This window comes from Paroedura picta, chromosome 2 (genome assembly GCF_049243985.1).
Source record: "Paroedura picta isolate Pp20150507F chromosome 2, Ppicta_v3.0, whole genome shotgun sequence".
Taxonomy (NCBI): domain Eukaryota; kingdom Metazoa; phylum Chordata; class Lepidosauria; order Squamata; family Gekkonidae; genus Paroedura; species Paroedura picta.
In genome coordinates, this window is record NC_135370.1 from 106,790,127 (window position 1) to 106,811,248 (window position 21,122).

At 42.8% G+C, this 21,122-nt stretch overlaps 1 protein-coding gene across 6 annotated transcripts in view; it reads right to left on the reverse strand.

Annotated features, from left to right (window-relative positions):
- Positions 1-21,122, reverse strand: part of LUZP2 (leucine zipper protein 2) — a 500,598-nt gene that overhangs the window by 39,303 nt on the left and 440,173 nt on the right. The gene's annotated exons all lie outside the window — the stretch shown is intronic.

A 21,122-nucleotide genomic window follows, 5' to 3' on the forward strand; every position in this document is an offset into this window, starting at 1 on the left:
TCTCTATGTCTGATGTGTGACTCTGGATTCTGAAGATGTTCTGTTCAGGCCCCTACTTGGGCACTGAAAAGTCCAGTATGCAAGTTTCCAGCCATTAGTACAACAAAAACAACCAACCAAGCAAGCAGAGTCAATAGGATCACACCTAACACTATCACATTCACTGAAGTAGAATAAAATTGTGTCCATAATGGGCCAGTATCTGGGAAATTGCCTTGTCCAGAACTGGGCCTTCACACTATTCACATGCAGTCAACTAGTCAGAGCTGTTCTTGAGAGAAATTATCTTAGAGTTTTCTTAGTCTCACCAACCTCACAGGGACCGTTTATGCACTGAGAACTTCACTGCCCCAGCTCCCGTGCAGGAGCACAAATTGGGGGCGAATGAGGTGCACCAGGCCAAATGCTCCCCCGTGTGGGTGCAGGAAGAGGTAGGGCAACCTGCCATGACTAAAACTTCAGCCAGCAGCCTGGCATGAAACTTCCAGTGCATAAACGGTCAGCGTGTCTCTTATGGGGAGATGTAGGGAAAGGTGTTTATAAGCCATTTTGGGACTCCTTTGGGTAGTGAAAAGCATGTTAAAAAAAACCAGTTCTTTTAGCAGCCTGTAACTCAGGGCTCTCTGGCTCTGTGAGGCTTTAACCTATCACATTCCACTCCATGTGTATACAGCATTTCATGTGCACTCCATCCCAACTTGCTTTTTTACGTTTATTTCCTGAAGTATTGCTTGCATGAAATTTTAGTTTCTGCTTTGTGCTTGCTGCACATTCTGAGTCTGGGTCATCTTGACTTTGTCACTGTTTACTTAACCATACTACTCTGTTCCCAGCTTCATCTATTTGTCTCTTACTCATTCATGCTCAGGAGTGTCATAATCTTCACTTTTGAAATGTTGGAAATTATGGAGTAAGCACTGTAAAATTTGCCCATTAGAAGCATCTGGGATACATCATGTGCTGCTCTATGAAATAATTCCTATATTAATTATGATTGTGTTTTTTTAAACCCTACTTATTATATGCTTTATTTGACACTGGAAGGCTGTTAGCTTTCAAATAATGTTCATATCTCATTACAGTAATAATATATACAAGTTCCAATAATAAATATCTAATTACAATTACAATCTAATTACAAAGAATGCACCATTCACCAGCTGAATTTTTTTGAAAACCTATTTAGCAGTCTGTTTACTCATTATAAATACTACTGTGACCCCAGGGGTGAATCATTTTAGGGAAAAGAAAAAAAAATCTCCCAGACTCTTCCAGGTTGTCTCAGCATTTCTGATGCTTGCAAAAGGTTTTCAGACTTCAGGACTGTGTATGTGATATTTTTAGGGATCTGCATTGGACATTACTTTCACAAATTACAGAGATTTACAGGTGAGACCTTTTCATGCTTGACCAAAATTCCTAGTTTCAAATTTCAGGCACTTAAGAATTAAGCAAAGCCTTTTGCAGCCCATTTGACATATGCATGAGCTTGCTGATGAAACTAAAATCCATTTGTGTTTGCAAAGCTTTCAGCCAAAAAAATAAAATAAAAATCCAGGATACTTGAAACAGAAGAGCAAGCCAAACTCATTACTTCTCCAAGTTGTGTTCCAAATTTTGTGCTAGAATAATTGACATTCTTGTTCCAGCCACTGCTTCCTATTTTTTCGTTGCATCTGTCTATATATTTTCTATTTCATTATATACTACTTACCATTTCTCTGCTTTGTATTATTATAATCTTCCAGGTCTTTCATTATCTCTTCACTGCCTAGTACTGCTACGTGATTCGCTAATCACAGTACTTTGAGTTAATGCCCTTCTTTGACTTTGGCATGTCATTTCACAGTTTCTTTGCTGGAGCTAAATTTCAGCTGCACAAATTGCTTCTTGTTCACAGCATCTTTGGGATCTAATTTTGACACCTTTGCATTCATTGTCAATTTACCCACAGATATGCTACCATTAAATGAAGTGAAATCCTACTGCTATGAAGAAACTAATACGAGTCTTAAAATATTGGGGTCCAGAACTATGTCCACCCAAGAATAAACCTTTGATAATCCCAACCAGAATTACATCTTTCTAAATTCATTGTAGCCAATGGGTTTGTAGCAGTACTAAAAGTCCAGACTAGCCTGATCTTATCAGCGCTCAGAAGCTAAGCACAGTCAGTACTTGGATGGAAGACTAACAAGGAAGACTCTGGCTGTGATGCAGAGAAAGGCAGTGACGTACCACCTGTGCTCATCTCTTGCCTTGAAAATTCCATGAGGTGGAAATTCAAGGAGTCACCATGAGTCAATTGTGACTTCATGACACACTTTACCTTTACAAAATATGCTGTAATTCTGTTTGGATAGTACTGCATGTGTCCCTCTGCACAAATTCATCTGTAATCTTGATTTTGTCACTATTTATAAATTTCGCTGATGCTAGTATTATCATGTCTAGGGGTGGGCACAAACCAAACCAGAAATTCACATGAATTTTGCTCTGTTTGTGGTTTGGGATACAAACCCCGAGATGGGTTCATGGTCATGGATTTCTACAAACATAAGCCAGTTTGTGCAGTACTTGGCCAGAGTAGAAAGCAGGAAGCAGGCTGGCCATGTTGGTGCAGTGGTTAAGAGCGGTGGCTTCTGATCTGTCAAGCTGGGTTTGATTCCCTGCTCCTTCACATGCACCTAAATAATCACAGTCCTGATAGAGCTGTTCTCACAGAGCAGTAATGTTCTCACAGGGTGCCTGCTGTGGGGAGAGGAAGGGAAGGCGATTGTAAGCTGCTTTGAGACTCCTTTGTATAGTGAAAAGCAGAGTATAAAATCAACTCTTCTTTTGGAGCAGCCTCCTTTCTTGCTGGTGCCACCCCCCCCCCTCACCCTGGGATCCTGGGGTGGTCCCAGTTGCTGTACTGCCACTGTGACCTGTAGAGTGCTTCCCTGCTGCCAGTGCATGGGTCAGTGTGCCTGTCTCTTATGCCAACCATCTCAGTTGGCCACCCATTGTCTGCTGCTGGCCTCCTGGATGAGTTCCTGATAGGAAGCCTGATAGGGACATCCTCAGTTGATGGGGAGTGAGCACCAGGGTCTTCCAGATTACTGGGCAACATACTGGAGCTTCCCTTGTTGAAGCAGCAACTTTCCATAGACAGGTGCTCCCTGTTTGGCCCATTATGCACGGCCGCCGGAACGGCAATTTCGGGTCACATGGAAAATGCGGAGGGGGAAGACGCGACGCATACCGGTTATGTACGGGGCGGGGCGCGACGGCGGCAAAACCCAGAGTAACCGATTATGCACGCGGCGATCCGGGAGCCGCTTCTGGTTGCGCCCCAGTCACCCGGAAGCTGCGCTTTCTTCCGCGTTTCACTGACGCGTCTTTTTCGGCGGCATGCACCGAAGCTGCGGCCGGTTGCAGCCGGCTCCGTGCGTTATCGGTGATTTTAGTCGCCGCCATTCCACCCCGAATGTGCGCTAAAACCCCCGTGCATAATGGGTCTTTCTTGTGCAGTCCCTTTAAAGTTAAAAAGGAGTACACAAGGAGACCCAAAGCAACTGAGCAGCTGGGAGTGCTCCTGTAGTCCTTTTAAATGAGGTTGCCTGCCCGCAAACCAGGAACTGAACCCCATTTTTATACTGATAGAGTTTATTGCTTGTGGCCAAAAGCTATTAGAAGCAGAAGAAGAAGAAGAAAAGTTGGTTCTTATATGCTGCTTTTCCCTACCTGAAGGAGGCTCAAAACGGCTTACAGTCGCCTTCCCTTTCCTCTCCCCACAACAGACACCCTGTGAGGTGGGTGAGGCTGAGAGAGCCCTGATATCACTGCTCGGTCAGAGCAGTTTTATCAGTGTCGTGGCGAGCCCAAGGTCACCCAGCTGGCTGCATGTGGGGGAGTGCAGAATCGAACCTGGCATGCCAGATTAGAAGTCTGCACAACTAACCACTGCACCAAACTGGCTCTCAAACAATATTAAAACAATCTAATGCACTAAAACAATCTAAAATGTTAGAACAATCAAACCAGAAAAATACTGAGGTAAAAACACTGTCCTCTTTAGATGCTCTAGCCCATGTTTTCTTGGCTGCTAAAGCAAAGGGTGACACTCTATAAGACACAAATGGATCAACATCTGAGAGAAGAAAGAACAGCTTCTCAGAGTCTGCTGAAGATTTTAAGCTCATCAAAAGTACTGTAAGAAATTTGGTTCTGGGCACTATACAGAGATAATAGAATGAAATGTAATATGCCACACGTTTGTGGTTACTGCCCATCCCTAATCCTGATACAAAAAAGAAATAAGCCCTCCCCTCACAGTGTAAACAGCATTTGATGTGGAATCATGCTCATTGTGAATGCCTAATCATATGCAGGCCAGTTCTCATGAGATCTGAGACCCTTTTTAAAGCAGGGGAGGGAGTTACACAATTGAGGCCCTGCAGAACTGATGGTTTTATCTACTTATTTATTATTATAATCATCTATCATTATTTATTGGTTTTACAGGCTTGGCTTGTGTCACATGTACATTGTTTATTAAATGTTTTTAAAAACCCTCGCGATGCTCCGTTACTTCTGCTAATTATATAACAGTTTAAACTGAAGAACATTTTCCTGGACATGAGTCCTATTTGTGATTCTGGGTAGATCTGCCTAGGGCTGCTGTCTGTGTGGTGGAGGAGTGGCAAATTTATCCTCAGCAAGTTAAGCTATTTCCTTCCCCCACACAAGTATAAACTTGGGTTCTGTCCTTTAGGGAAAGAAATAAAACACAAAGTTGCATGTTATTTGTCTTGGGAATCAAATAAAGAATGTATACAATATCATAAAGCACTTTTGCGCAGCATTACTGCACCATTGCTTTCTATATTTAAATGGTTTGAAATTGTCCATGCTTTAAGGAACATAATAAAACATGGACCATATAGATTTAACAAGATGTTTGTTGGTCTGTTGTTCCCAAAGAGATACAAAATCAAATTCATATCAAATAAATGGAACAAATAAATTCAATGAGAACTGACAGTTTTCCCCTCTCTCCTGCACGTTCCTCTTTTCAAAAAAAAAAACCCAAAACGATCACACCAATGGGGGGGGGGGCACATACACACAGTTGAACCTAAGGCACAGCCTGTTAAGGTAATTACTATGGCAGATTTGAAATATCTGACTTTATCTTGAGGCATTAGTAGACATTTGTCTTGCATTTAGATACAAATGTTATTAAATCTGGCAAAAACGTGTCCCCTTCTTTCTTCTGCCTTGGAGGAATAGAAACTCAAATGTAAAATACCATGACAGATCTACTGAAATTCTTGATCTAATATTAGTTTTTTATCTTGTAGCTTCAGTCTGACCACCTTCAGTCTGTGTAAGCCCACCCTGTTAAATCTCTTTGAGGCAATAATGACAGCTGAATCTAACAGTCCAGCACTAACTCTCATCTTGGCAAGACTGTAGGTAACACTTGGATGTTTTCCTCAGTGTATTTCCAGGAGTTCTGTGGCTTGATGTTTAAGAAAAGGTATTTGACTGGTAGCATATTTTATAGAAAGTAAAAACAAACTTGGCACCAAGATTCTGAGTTTGCAATATTAGAAGAAATTACATCTCCCTAGCATACCTGCAATTGCTGTTGTGATCAAAAGCATATGACTCATAGCGTTCAGCAGCCCTGTATGATGATTAGTATATGCTCCTTATTGTCGGACTGGAAATAAGTCCTATTTGAGAATAAGCAGCCTGACTCACCTGAGCCGCCCCATTGACGGGTGGTAGCGCAGGTGCCTAAGGAAGGCGCATCAGGGCAGAGTGGCGCATCAGGACAGAGATGGAGCACCACATGCTCTGGCCTGGCCTCTTTGCTCACACAGCTGGCAACGGACAGTTATCTCACCTTCCCACCTGGTTATTTTGCACATTTGTTAAATACATTTTGTTGTTGGGTTGCACTGTTTATACGGTTAAGGTTGTATTTTGCAACTCACACTGTCACAGCTAGCGGAATGGCATAGGAGGACCCTGTGTCTTGGGGGAGGCCCAGCCTGCAGTCCAAAGTTTAGGGGCCTCCTAAGAGGTGGCTGGGTGTGAGCTGGTCTACCCAGGGAGGGGCACAGGTGGCTCAAGGTGGATCAATTGTGGTGTGCACCCCCAGAGGTACCTTGAGTTGGACACTTCCCTGGGTAAGGATCCTTAGGTCAAGGGAACTCGGGCTCCAGACTGGGAGATGAGATGGCCATCAGGATAATTAAAAGGGGCTGGTGTGGTTGGCTGACCACAGCCACAGATCTCCTACCTATGCCAGACCAACACTCCTAGGTTGCTGGATAAAGCTATGGCCAGGTTACACAAATAAATCAAAGAAAATGGTGCTTTTTTCTTAAAGTCAGGATTGCCCATTTGCCTGTCTATAAGGTTAAGATTGACACACTTTGTATCCAGAATGGTTATTGAAGTTAACATTTTCTTTTAAAAAGTAAGATTTATTTTCATTTCAGTTATCACATGCTCCTTTCCTGTTAGGATCTATGCAAAATATGAAGGACAACCTGGGTCAAGGTAGTACATGGGAACTTTGACCTCCAACGGATAAAATACAAGTGGGTATCTGAAGTAGCACAACAAAAATTGAATCCAATAGCACCTTTAAGACCAACAAAGATTTATTCAAGGTGTGAGCTTTTGAGTGCATGCATTCTTCCTCAGATTGAAAGAGAAGAGAGGTAGTGAACTCAATTAAATTGTACTGATTATATACCACCTCTGAAAATTGCCTGAGATGCCTCCTCACACAGACAAAAAAAGCACTCAGAGGTGATCAGATGCTGAATTAAAATTCTTATTAATTAAATAAATGCACATTTAGCCATAAAAGAAACAATGCCCATCTTTGGCACTTTCCAGCTCCTAATTTTCTTCTCAGATTCAAGTTACACCTGGTCAAAGAACTACCCCCACCCATTCATAATTGGACAGACACCTGATACTCAACTCTGATACATTGGTATCTAAATTGAAGTCACTGGTTTTGTGTGTGTATGTTTTCCCATTCTTCCTGTTTGGTCTATGATGGGAAACAGAATAATCACCCAGAGTCTACTCTGCTTGTCTTCTGGATACACTCATGTTAGGGAGAGTTCATAGCTTAGAGTTAGAGCATCTGCCGTGTATGGAGAAAGTCTCAAGATCAGTCCCTGGAATACCCAGTTAGAAAAATCAGGCAGTAGACATTTTCATAAGTCTCTACCTAGATCTTTGGAGGACTGCTCTCATTCAAAATAGTTAGTACTGATCTTGTACATGAGTCTAGAGACCTGCTTGAACTACATGGTTTGCTTCCTGACAACTTGGATCTTCCCTACTGGTTAGAGTATTTGCTGGATTTTAGGATAGATAGTGTATGCTCTCAGGGCTGAGCTAAATGAAATAGTGTCCTTGAGCATGCTCCATGGACACATCACATTCCAAAGCAGAACTGACATTCCAAAGCAGAACTCCTGTTAACAGTTTTATGTTAACAGTTTTATTCTGATCAGGGTCATTGTTTCTTGGGGAGGATCATTCAGCTGATGCTAGAACAATTGAGGACCTCCTGACACAGTCAAAGGAATTGTTGGCAGCCCCAGAGAAGAGTCTCTCTTGTTAGTTAACAAGATATGCGACATGATAAAACTAGACTCCTGGCCAGAAAGGCCATCCTCCAACCACTCCCTACTTTGTGATATTGGACCCAAGTTTGATGCTCTGTCTATCTGGGAGTGACTGCCTAGTTCTGCTATAGCAATAACAAAGAATGCATTTTGGATTGAAAAAATGACATGGGAAGAGGGAGGAAAACCACCTCCTGCACTTGGTAGTGGTTCCTCAACTAGAATCAGTCCGTGTGGTGCTGTATTCAGTGGAAATTTATTGTTACAAAATGGTGGTGTATACACAGGATTTATTTCGGGACACCATCTTGACCCACATTCTCTCCTACATGCCAGTGTGTGGATCATTGGTTTGATTGATTTATGTAGAGCTATTATATATGGGAAAGCATGTCAGAATACTGCTCCACAACACAATTTGATTTATGTAGCATTAAAGTCTGAGATTACAGTTCTATATTTAGAGGAGAATGAGAGGCTGCAGAGTAGATGTTGATTTTCTACACTGTGTTCCTGAGGGTTGTCACCTGACTGTGGGCTCTGAAGTATGATCTTGTTCACACAGATATTCACATGTATTAGAACATGGTTTTCTAAAAGACATCAGGTAAGAGTGTTGCTCTTTTAGAAGTAGGAAGTGCTTCACTTTAGCAATGCCATACCACAGGTCAGGGCCAGGACTGAAAAGGCCCTGACCCTGATTGAGGCCAGACAATCTTCTGGCATGTGGGGGGGGGGTCACTAACAGAATAGTTCCCGCGGAGCACAAATCCCTGTAGGGAGCATAAGGCAATAGGTGGTCCCTCAGATATGTGGGTCTCAGACCACAAAGGGTCTTGAAGATCAATATCAAAACCTTGAACTTGATGTGGGCTGCAACTGACAACCAGTGCAGCTGCCTCAACACCAGGATATGGGCCCTCCAAGATGTTCCTGTGAGGACCCTAGCAGCTGCATTTTGTGCCAGCTGCAATTTCTGGGTCAAGGACAAGGGAAGGCCTGCACAGAGTGAGTTACAGAAATAAATGTTGGAGGTGACCATTGCATGGATCACTATGGCCAGGTGCTCTGGGGACAGATAGGGCGCTAATAGTCTTGCCTGGTGAAGATGGGAAAATGCCAGATGCACCACTCTCATGACCTGTGCCTCTATTGTAAGGGAAGCATCAAAGATCACTCCCAGATTCCTAGCACAGGAATTCCTAGCACAGGAGGAGGAGGAGCATGTCTCATGGCTCATGTTTTCAGCATTAAAAAAATCCCCAGAGAAATAAAAATGACTGCCTCAGAAGCAAAACTTGGTGTCATTAGGAGTTTCTGATGCAAAATAGACAAGAGAAGATTATCAACTATCCTAACCATTGTTCAGACCGTCAAGGCTGTTGTAAGCTGTATTATTTGCCCTTCATAAAAAAACTCAATCAGACTTGGCAGCTGAATTGTGTTAGGTGCGGTGAGAAGGAATTATACTTAGTTCTAATCAGTTACGATCAAACTAAAAGCTTCTGTGAATTTGTTTTTTACCTTCCCAATAACCATTCCCTTAACAACTGATGAGTGGCCTTTAATTTACAAAGGGAAATTAAAACTCATCAGTGCTCAAACTTTTATCCATAGAACAAGTACTTCTGGGATACTTGGCTATTCTATGGCCATTGCTAAGGTGCACTCTGTGTTCTTTTGTGTGTGCACAAATGCTTAGAGCAGTCTATTTCAAGCTTTTGGCGATGGAGGAGCCCCTGAAATAATTTTTCAGGCTTTGAGGACCCCAGGAAGTGATGTCAGCTGGCCATGCCTCTCTGCCGTGTTCCCAGAAGTGACATAACCATCCGAATCCTCCACCTTGCTTTTTCACCCTCCCTTGCCTTTACTACTGCTATGGTGGGTCCACCTCATGTTGGCCAGAAAGAAGGGTAGAAGCTGAGAAGACAGCTCAGACCCCACCATACCATGCCACAATTGACCTCCCTCTTGATTTTTACACATGACCTACCCACAGGGCCCTCCAGATGTGGGTGGCCAGTTCCCTAGCTTGTGGCCAAGTCCATTATTGCAAGGGGGGAAAGGCTGCTGACTCCTTCTGGGGGTCCTGCAAATCCCTGGTTAGGAATCCCTGGCTTAGATATTGAAGAAATAAATAATGTCATAGGTAAAGAGCTCTGACCCAGATGCTCCCAGCTAGCCCCCTCTCACCAGTTCTTGGAAGCTAAGCAGGGTCACCCTGGTTAGTACTTAGATGGGAGACCAACAAGTAAGTCATGGTTGCTGCAAGCAGACAGGCAGTAGCTAACCACTTTGTCTCTTGCCTTGAAAGCTCTCCAGGGCTGTCATGTCAGCTGCAACTTGACAGTACTTTCTGCAAACATGGTTGATTAAAGAAGTATTTCATTACATTATGATTAAACTAATAAAATTCAACCTTGTACAGGAACCAAAATCAATAGAATGTGTCCCAATAAACATAACTAGATAACCACAGAAAATGTCATTCTTTCCTTCCCATTTACATTCCCTTAACTAATGGTTCTGTGACTGAATTGACTATGACTGAAATAATAGTGGATGAATCAACATATGGTATATCAGTTCCTGAACATTCATCACTTACTAATCATTCACAGTGTCAAAATCTTGTTAAGGGGAAAGGCTCCATATCACAATATATCAGACTCCTAAACTTTTCAAGCTTCCCAAGATTAAACTGAGCTGTATTATTGCTCACTTGCACCTCTCAATTCCCTTTCGAGTATTTTCTGAGCTATTCCACAAGATCTGTTGTAACTATTTCATCCTTGTATATGATATATACTTTTAGCATATCTTCTTATGTTGAAGTTTCTATTTTATTTCTGCTGCTGCACTTGCCTTTTCTTCTGAACTGCAGGGTGATGATTTTCAGTTTTCAACTGGCATCCTTCTCTACTTTGTGAGAATCTCCTAACAGGAAGGCCGGGGGCTTGGGACAGTTTCTAACTATCTACAAGAATTTCCTGCTGGGATCAGACTATGACAGTTGTTGTTGTTAGGTGCGAAGTCACGTCCGACCCATCGCAACCCCATGGACAATTATCCTCCGGGCCTTCCTGTCCTCTACCATTCCCCAGAGTCCATTTAAGTTTGTACCTACTGCTTCAGTGGAGTATCCAGCCACCTCATTCTCTGTCGTCCCCTTCTTCTTTTGCCCTCAATCGCTCCCTGCATTAGGCTCTTCTCCAGGGAGTCCTTCCTTCTCATGAGGTGGCCAAAGTATTTGAGTTTCATCTTCAGGATCTGGCCTTCTAAGGAGAAGTCAGGGCTGATCTCCTCTAGGACTGACCGGTTTGTTCGCCTTGCAGTCCAAGGGACCCACAAGAGTCTTCTCCAGCACCAGAGTTCAAAAGCCTCAATTCTTTGACGCTCAGCCTTCCTTATGGTCCAACTTTCACAGCCATACATTGCAACTGGGATGACCATAGCCTTGACTAAACACACTTTTGTTGGCAGGCTGATGTCCCTGCTTTATAGGATGCTGTCTAGATTTGCTATAGCTTCCCTTCCTAGTAGCAAGCGTCTTTTAATTTCTTTGCTGCAGTCCCCATTTGCAGTGATCTTGAAGCCCAGGAAAATAAATTCTGTCACTACCTCCATTTCTTCCCTATCTATTTACCAGGAATTGAGAGGGCTGGATGCCATGCTCTTAGTTTTCTTGATGTTGAGTTTCAAGCCAACTTTTGCATTCTCCTCCTTCACCCGCATCAACAGGCTCTTTAGTTCGTCTTCACTTTCTGCCTTTAACTATGACAGTACAACCCCATAAACCAGAAAGTCTCAAAAGAAAGTTAAAAAAACAAACATAGGTAGTATCTTCAACAATATTTTAGTGAGAATATATGGCAAGAAGTTACATTTCAGAACATCATCCACAAATCTGTGGGATAAAAGATGAAAATACCCTGTGCCAGTTATTAGACTCTAGCCAATGAATCACGAGTAGGGCCTTACTCATGGAACAGATCTTTCCCACATCCTGACTCTCACTGAAATACACAAGAATGCCCCAAACTGATTTTCTGATGATTTCTAGTAAGGACCAGTGTCACATACAGGTTTTCCATGGAAATGTTGTCACATCATTAACCCAACAGCAATTTTTGGTTTATTTTTTCTTCTGTCACTCCTCTGAGCTGGCCTCTTCATACCCCTAGGTGGAAAGCAGGAAACAGTGGGATTTGCCTCCTTCTTTCATTGAACAAGTACTAGATAGAATCCATCATCTCTCAGCCTAATCTACATAACTGAATATGAAGAAATACTTAAAGTTTCCTAGAACAAAGATATGGTAGAAGGAAATCAAACAATAAATAAAAGATTGAAACAAATACAATCAAAAGAAGAAGAAGACAGAAAAGGAAGAGGAGATTAAATGTTTTTTCTTTCATTTTGTTCTTTTTATCAATTTTATATGTTTGGCAGTATGATTAGTATACAGCATATGCATTAAACTTCAGAAAAACAGTTGCCATGGAATAGGGTCAGAAAATTCATTAGAAACCCTTCATCAGTTATTTTACAGGTTAGAAATCAAGTCTGGAATTCAAAAGTAATCTTAACTAGTTCCCATGGTACCATAAAGACTAACACCATTTTCTTCCATCATAAACTTTGACAGACAAGAGCCCACTCCATATTTAAGATGCCGCTAGACTCCCATTTATTCCCCCCCCCCAAGAACAGACTAATATAGCTAACCTCTAGAATTAAAAGTAATTTTCCAATGGTATACTTGGCTAAAAATGTGTACCTCCCTTTGCAATCATAAAATCAATGGTGTGCCTGTGTATGTAGAAAAACACCCGTCCCCTAGCATTAGGCAGAACTGAACAACATTCCTAATGCCTTTGATCTGTGCCCAGTATTCCAACACTCTGCCTTGTTGCTGCTATTAGTGGAGAAATTAGCTAACTGTAGTGGGACTGCATCCAGTATGCTAACGGATCATTTAGGCCATGAATCTGAAGCAACTGATCTGGTATAATACCTATTCATTGTAATTGAGCAATTTCAATGCTGTCGGGGCTGCCTCTGATTTTCAAGCTCTTCCAGAGTTAAAATACACTTTGGTAAATAAATCCATTGTTCCCACAATTACCCAGTTTGTTCTCAGTCTTGAGTTCTGCCCTGCCACACTCTACTCTATCTGGCATCTCAATTTAAAGTTCTAAGAACTGTGAAAAAGACTTATCAGCAGAACAGCCACACAGAGTAGCAGCTGCCTTGCCAGCTGGAGATGAAGTGCTTGAGGTGTTTTTGCAGATGCTTTGAGATGTTTGACAAGTCTCGAAAGGCTGTGTTGGCGCTGTCCTCTTCCCAGTCAATGCTGTCCCACCTTGTTTATTTTTGTATTTAGACACAAGCGACATATGAACCCTTTAACACTGGTCCCTTTAAAGCATATGTTTTTATTATACTAAATGTGCTTTGCAACCCTTCTGCTCCTTCTGTCAAATCAAGAATGGATCAACACAATATTTACATATCTGGTAAACTGAACACTACTCTGTTGACAGCAAGTGTTATAAGGTGGCAAAGGAATGAGGGATTCAACTCTTGCTTCTGTCAAAAATTCACTAGGTACTTTATACAAACTGTTAATCATATATCTGGGTTCCTTCTCAGGTGCCCCAGACTTCTTCCACCCATTCCGGGAGGCGCTGCCCACCTGACCTGGCATACGGGGCATAGAGGTCCCCCAACTTGCCTTGGGCAGATAAAGAGCCCTCAAGGGCCTTCACCAATGAAGCCAAGGATGGGCCACCCAGCAGATATTCCCAAGCCTCTGCCAGCAAGAGGGCCAGGGAGCCAGCCCCTCATTGGGTAGAGGTAGCCCCATCACCAGAAATTGGTCCTCAAGCTCCCATTCCCATCCCAGGCCCCAACAACTGTGCAGGCAGGGAGGATGAGGTCACAGACACACAACTAGTGCCTGGAAGGCCTGAACTGCACAGCATTCAGTTAGCAGTTTGAGAGCCAGTTTGGTGTAGTGGTTAGGAGTGCGGATTTCTAATCTGGCATGCCAGGCTCGATTCTGCACTCCCCCACGTGCAACCAGCTGGGTGACCTTGGGCTCACCACAGCTCTAATAAAGCTGTTCTGACCAAGCCAGAATATCAGGGCTCTCTCAGCCTCACCTACCTCACAGGGTATCTGTTGTGGGGAGAGGAAAGGGAAGGTGACTGTAAGCTGCTTTGAGACTCCATCGGGTAGAGAAAAGTGGCATATAAGAACCAACTCTTCTTCTTCTTCTGAGTCTGACCTCTGTTGTGGGGAAGATAATAGAGCAGATATTAAAGGGAGCGATCTGCAAACATCTGGAGGACAATTTGGGGATCCAATGAAGTCAGTATGGATTTGTCTCCAACAGGTACTGTCAGACCAACCTGGTTTCCTTTTTTAACCAAGTAACAGGTTTGCTGGATCGTGGAAATTCGGTTGATGTCGTTTACTTGGATTTTAGTAAAGCTTTTAGTAAAGCTTTTGACAAGGTTCCCCATGATGTTCTGATGGATAAATTGAAGGACTGCAATCTGGATTTTCAGATAGTCAGGTGGTTAGGGCATTGGTTAGAGAACCGCACTCAAAGAGTTGTTGTCAGTGGTGTTTCATCAGACTGGAGAGAGGTGAGTAGCGGGGTACCTCAGGGCTCGGTGCTTGGCCTGGTACTTTTTAACGTATTTATTAATGATCTAGATGAGGGGGTGGAGAGACTAATCAAGTTTGCAGATGACACCAAATTGGGAGGACTGGCATATACTCCGGAAGGTAGAGACAGAGTTCAACAAGATCTGAACACAATGGAAAAATGGGCAAATGAGAACATGATGCAATTTAATAAAGATAAGTGTAAATTTCTGCATCTGGGTCAGAAAAATGAAAAGCATGCCTACTGGATGGGGGATACGCTTCTAGGTAACACTGTGTGTGAACGTGACCTTGGAGTACTTGTGGATTGTAAACTAAACATGAGCAGGCAGTGTGATACAGCGGTAAAAAAGGTGAATGCCATTTTGGGCTGTATCAACAGGGGCATCACATCAAAATCACAAGATGTCATACTCCCATTGAATACGGCACTGGTCAGACCACACCTGGAGTACTGTATGCAGTTCTGGAGGCCTCACTTCAAGAAGGACGTCGATAAAATTGAAAGGGTACAGAGGAGAGCGACGAAGATGATCTGGGGCAAGGGACCAAGCCCTATGAAGATAGGTTGAGGGACTTGGGAATGTTCAGCCTGGAGAAAAGGAGGCTGAGAGGGGACATGATAGCCCTCTTTAAGTATTTGAAAGGTTATCATTTGGAGGAGGGTAGGATGCTGTTCCCGTTGGCTGCATAGGAGAGGACACACAGTAATGGGTTTAAACTTCAAGTACAACAATATAGGCTAAAGGTAAAGGTATCCCTTGTGCAAGCACCGGGTCATGTCTGACCCTTGGGGTGACGCCCTCTAGCGTTTTCATGGCAGACTCAATACGGGGTGGTTTGCCAGTGCCTTCCCCAGTCATTACCCTTTACCCCACAGCAAGCTGGGTACTCATTTTACCGACCTCTGAAGGATGGAAGGCTTAGTCAACCTTGAGCCGGCTGCTGGGATTGAACTCCCAGCCTCATGGGCAGAAGATATAGGCTAGATATCAAGAAAAAAATTTTCACAGTCAGAGTACTTCAGCAGTGGAATAGACTGCCTAAAGAGGTGGTAAGCTCCCCCTCACTGGCAGTCTTCAAGCAAAGGTTGGATACACACTTTTCTTGGATGCTTTAGGCTGCTTTGGGCTGATCCTGCATTGAGCAGGGGGTTGGACTAGATGATCCGTATGGCCCCTTTCAATGCTATGATTCTTTGATTCTATACAGAGTGATGAGTAAAGTGCCTCAGGGATCTGTCCTTTGATTCTATACAGAGTGATGAGTAAAGTGCCTCAGGGATCTGTCCTGGGCCCTGTGTTTTTCAAAATATTTATAAAGCATTTGGATGAAAGAATAGAGGGGGCATTTATTAAATTTGTAAATGACACTAAACTGGGAGGGGTCGCAAATACACCAGAAGACAGAATCAGAATGCAAAATGTTCTTGACAGGCTAGAAAACTGGGCTAAAAAGAATTTCAGTAGTGATAAATGTAAACTTCTGCATTTAGGTAGGAAAAATCATATGCATCACTGTAGGATGGGCAACACTTGTCTTGACAGTAATACTTGTGAAAAGGATCTGGGAGTCTTAGTAGACCAGACACTGAACATGAGTCAGTAGTGGGACCCAGTAGCTAAAAAGGCAAATGGGATTTTGGGCTGTATTAAAGTCCAGATCATGTGAGGTAATGTTACTGCTTTACTCCACTCTGGTAAGACTTCATTTGGAGTACTATGTTCAGTTTTGGACACCACAACTGAAGAAAGATATAGAGAAACTGGAGCGTGTCCACAGGATGGCTACAAAGATGGTGAGGGGTTAGGAAATTGAGTCATATGAGGAAAGGTTGACGGAGCTTGGTCTGTTTAGCCTGGATAGAAGACAACTAAGAGGCGATATGAAGGACTGTCATAAAGAAGATGGAGAAGAGTTATTTTCTGTTTCCCCAGAGGGTTGGACCAGAACCATTAGGTTGAGAAATTAATTCAAAAGAATTTTCGGCTAAGCATCTGCAACAACACACTAGTGATGGCCCAGTTAGAGTGGTTCCTCAGTGGAACAGACTTCCAAGGGAAGTGGTGGGTTTATTTATTTGTTTGTTTATTATATTTATATACTGCCCTCTCCTGAGGCTCAGGTCGGGTTACATGGAGCGTAATCAAGACATGGAATTTTGTTTCTGTATAACATATGAATGGACTGCAACAATAATGGCATTAACATTAGCAACTACAACAGAGTCTATAATGGTTCTAACAGGTCCAAGGTTCAGAATGGGTGAATAGATTCCTGGGAGGGACGATTCGGGGATCCTGCAGATGTTACTGGTTCCACTTGACCTCAACCAAATGACTGGCAGAAGAGCTCTCTTTTTCAGGCCCCGTGGAGAGCCAGCTTGGTGGAGTGGTTAGGAGTGTGGACTTCTAATCTGGTGAGCCGGGTTTGATTCCGCGCTCCCCCACAGGCAACCAGCTGGGTGACCTTGGCTTTGCCACAGCACTGATAAAACTGTTCTGACCGAGCAGTGATATCAGTGCTCTCTCAGCCTTACCTATCTCGCAGGGTGTCTGTTGTGGGGAAAGGAAAAGGAAGGCGAATGTAAGCCACTTTGAGACTTCTTCGGGGGGAAAAAGAGAAAAATGGCATATAAGAACCAACTCTTATTCTTCTGCTTGAGCCATTTTGTCACTGCTTCTCCTTCTTTGGAAATTTTTAATCAGCGGCTAGATAGTCATCCGACAGAAATGCTGATTATATGAATTTAGGCAGTGGGTGAACAGGAAGGGATATGCCAGTGTTTGTCTCTTGTGGCCCTTTCTTGCATACTCAGGGCATTGCTGATTGCCACTGTGGGATGGTAGGTGAATTTCCTCCAGCCCAGGCTGGATTCTGGAGATTTCTTTTTTCTTTTTCTTTTTCTTTTTTTTTTTAGGTGGGTGGGGTGTCATTTGGATAAGAAATTGGTTACTGTGGGTGTGCAGGTAGTTTTGAGTTCCTGCATAGTGCAGGGGTTGGACTAGATGACCCTGGAGGTCCCTTCCAACTCTGTGATTCTATGATTCTATGAAACCACCATTAAAACAAAATTGCTATTTTCTACTGATGTAATAAGTTATTTTAAAATACATCTTTGTTCTTTATTGCCTGGAATTTGGTATGGTGAGAAGATGACTCAGGAATGGATGAGTCAGGAATGTTTGCTTATTTCCTGGAAGAGTTGTGGGCCCTGCTCTTAAATTTGAAAATAGTGCCTAATTGCTGCCCAGGATGAACTTGTTCCTGAACTAGATAGGAGAGGAGGCAGGAGACTTCAGTAATTATTTGGTGAAAGGAAGATATTCCGTGCATTCTCAGACACATTTTCAGGACTCATTCCTAATGTTTAGAAACAAACTCTTGAGCCATTCCACTCATGTTGGATAATACCCAAGAAGTAGATTTTTCTGTTTAGTACAGAAGACTCCAGCTGGAAAAGCACACTGAAAGATCCTTATCCAACGTGTGTGGAACGGACCCTAGACTAAGCCCTTGTGACATCTTGCCACAACTTTCTTTGGAAACTTCAGAAGTACAAGGACAGTGAATATTCTGAATCATAACAGCCATGACAGAATCTATCCTAGGCCTTGGTGTAATATATTTAAATATACTCTTACATTCTAATTCAGCATTATTTATGCTATAATAAGACTATTAGTCATTGAGGCATCACAGAACTCTTATTTATGCCAAGAAGAGCCATTGTAACTCTCATTAATATACATTCTAAATGAAGTTATGATTCCTTGTTACAAATTAACATTCTATATTTAACAATGAATAAATTAAAAATTATAAATATATCCAAAGAAACTGGGGTAAAATAGCGACTTAGTTGGTGTCAGAGTTCCTGATTGAACCCCATAGGTTCCCAGGGCAGGAGTGTACAGATAACCAGGCACTTTGTTAAAAATATATGTGAATTTTATTGCAAATAATTTAGAAATTTTAATGTAACTAACATATTAGGTACAGCACAATACCCCAACATAAGCAATCCAGAAAATAACAGCTAGCTTCCTACCTAACACTTAACGTCAGCATTAGGAAGCCCATTCTTACAGTTGCAGGCTACAATTCATAGAATCATAGAACTGTACACAGTACTCCAGTTGTGGTCTGACCAGTGCCATATACAATGGGACTATGACATCTTGTGATTTTGATGTGATGCCCCTGTTGATACAGCGCAAAATGGCATTTGCCTTTTTTACCGCTGCATCACACTACCTGCTCATGTTTAGTTTACAATCCACAAGTACCCCAAGATCTCATTCACACACAGTGTTACCTAGAAGCGTATCCCCCATCCAGTAGGCATGCTTTTCATTTTTCTGACCCAGATGCAGAACTTTACACTTATCTTTATTAAATTGCATCTTGTTCTCATTTGCCCATTTGCCCATTGTGTTCAGATCTCGTTCAGATCAGATCTATCTTCCGGAGTATTTGCCAGTCCTCCCAATTTGGTGTCATCTGCAAACTTGATGAGTAGTCCCTCCACCCCCTCATCTAGATCATTAATAAATACGTTAAAAAGTACCGGGCCAAGCACCGACTCCTGAGGTACCCCGCTACTCACCTCTCTCCAGTCTGATGAAACACCATTGACAACACCTCTTTGAGTGCGATTCTCTAACCAATTCCCTACCCACCTAACTATCTGAAAATCCAGATTGCAGTCCTTCAATTTAGCCATCAGAATAACATGGGGAACCTTTTCAAAAGCTTTACTAAAATCCAAGTAAACGACATCAACCGAATTTCCACGATCCAGCAAACCTGTTACTTGGTTAAAAAAGGAAACCAGGTTGGTCTGACAGTACCTGTTGGAGACAAATCCATACTGACTTCATTGGATCCCCAAATTGTCCTCCAGATGTTTGCAAATCACTCCCTTTAATATCTGCTCCATTATCTTACCCACAACAGAGGTCAGACTCAGTGGTCTGTAGTTTCCCAGGTCAGTTAGAAACCTTGAGCTCAGAGCAAGGACTGGAATCCTGAACTCATATTAGGGATTCACTGGGTCCCATTTTCAACCAATCAACAAATGCACTTATGGACCTATCATGAGCCTCCATGAAGGCCCAATTGCATGTCTTAGAGGGAGTCTCAAGCATGTATATAAGTTCCCCGATTCTGATTGTCTGGTTCAATAAAGCTGTTGGTTGTAGAGCTAAGTATCCATGTCTTACTGAACCCATGGATTTAATAGTATGTAAAGGGGCACACAGGATAAGAAGGAAGATTGGGGGCAAAAAATGAGTTCATGGTGGGCTGTAGTTTGAGCAGAGATAAGGAGGAAGAGGGTTAATGGAGACTGAATAAGGGGAAAAGGCAGGGTCTACAGTTAAATCTTCTACAACAAGAGTGCTAACACTGTAAGCAATATAGTGTAGTCCAACATTTCATAAAGCGGATAATCACATCAAGTCAAAGTTAATAAATGAGCATTCTCCCTAACTGAATTTTACTGATCTGCAAAACATTAAAAGAGCTCAGCCCCTCCATAAACAAGTGTGCTATTTACTACATTGTACTTTTGTCAGTTTCTAGCACCTTGTCTATCCATTTCCTCTTTGACAGTTACTTTTGCTTGTTTTGTATCTTTGGGGTTTATTTGTGCTATTTTAATGCCACTTTTTGTACCATTTATATGCTATGTCATTTAGCTGCCACTTACTTGCAACTGACATAAAATAACATTGAAAAAAATGGGCTCATGTTAATGGGAAAAATTGTGATGACAAAACTGATGTGAAAATACAGTCTCACAGTTTGGTTTCCCACAAGGAAGGAACAGAATCAAATATGGATATTCATATCAACAGAAATTCAGTTTCATGCATAAGCAAGCATAAACAAGTCTTGCTATAACCACTAATTCTCAGCTACCAATCAATGATTTCTTGTTAGATGTTGCTTAAATTAGCGATCCCCAACCTGTGGGCCGCGGACCACATGTGGTCCTTTGACTAATTGGAGGTGGGCCCCGAAGGACACCTTCTTCCCCCCCCCAGCCCTTTACTTCATCCCCCCCCCACAGCCCTTTACAACACACTTCATTGTTGTGGCGTGTCTGTATCTTATTTTGAAGGGATTTTTAAACATTACCATAGCGATCAGAGAGCGTTAGGGCAGTGGTTGAGAGTAGAGGAGTAAACTACCCCCCCCCCACCAGGCCTCAGTAAAAGGCGTTGAGTGGTCTCCGGCATTGAGTGGTCCCCGGTGATAAAAAGGTTGGGGACCACTGGCTTAAATGACACACCAAAAAAATAATCCTTCTCACAATTTTTTTTTCAGTTTCACTTCATAAGAACGCTCACAGGTGAGAAAAAAGCCAATATTGTATGCTGTACGCTATAATGTTCAGCAAAGACTGCAAGCACCAGTTGACACTGTGGAGGGCTGGCTGGAGGTGGATGTGACAGCCCCAGCAGCCCTGGCATGCTGCGTGCTTGCAGCATGCACGACATAAAAGGGAGAGGTGGGACTGTAGTGCCTATAAAGACGCCATGTGTGCAGGTCCCAGCCTCTTCTCCAGGACGCCGCGGAGCAGCTTCCCTCCCTCTCACCCTATGTCAATGTTTGAGGTGGATGTCCTCTTTTAATATTTCATCACTGTTGTGGGTTTGCATGGGATGGAGCCTGCTGGCAGGGAGTCCGGTGTGAGATTGGACTCCCTGGGGTTTGGGACCTCCATAACAGGTGGATATAAATGAGTGCGGCTTACCTGGCTGGGAGACCAGGGGCTCGTTTTGCCAG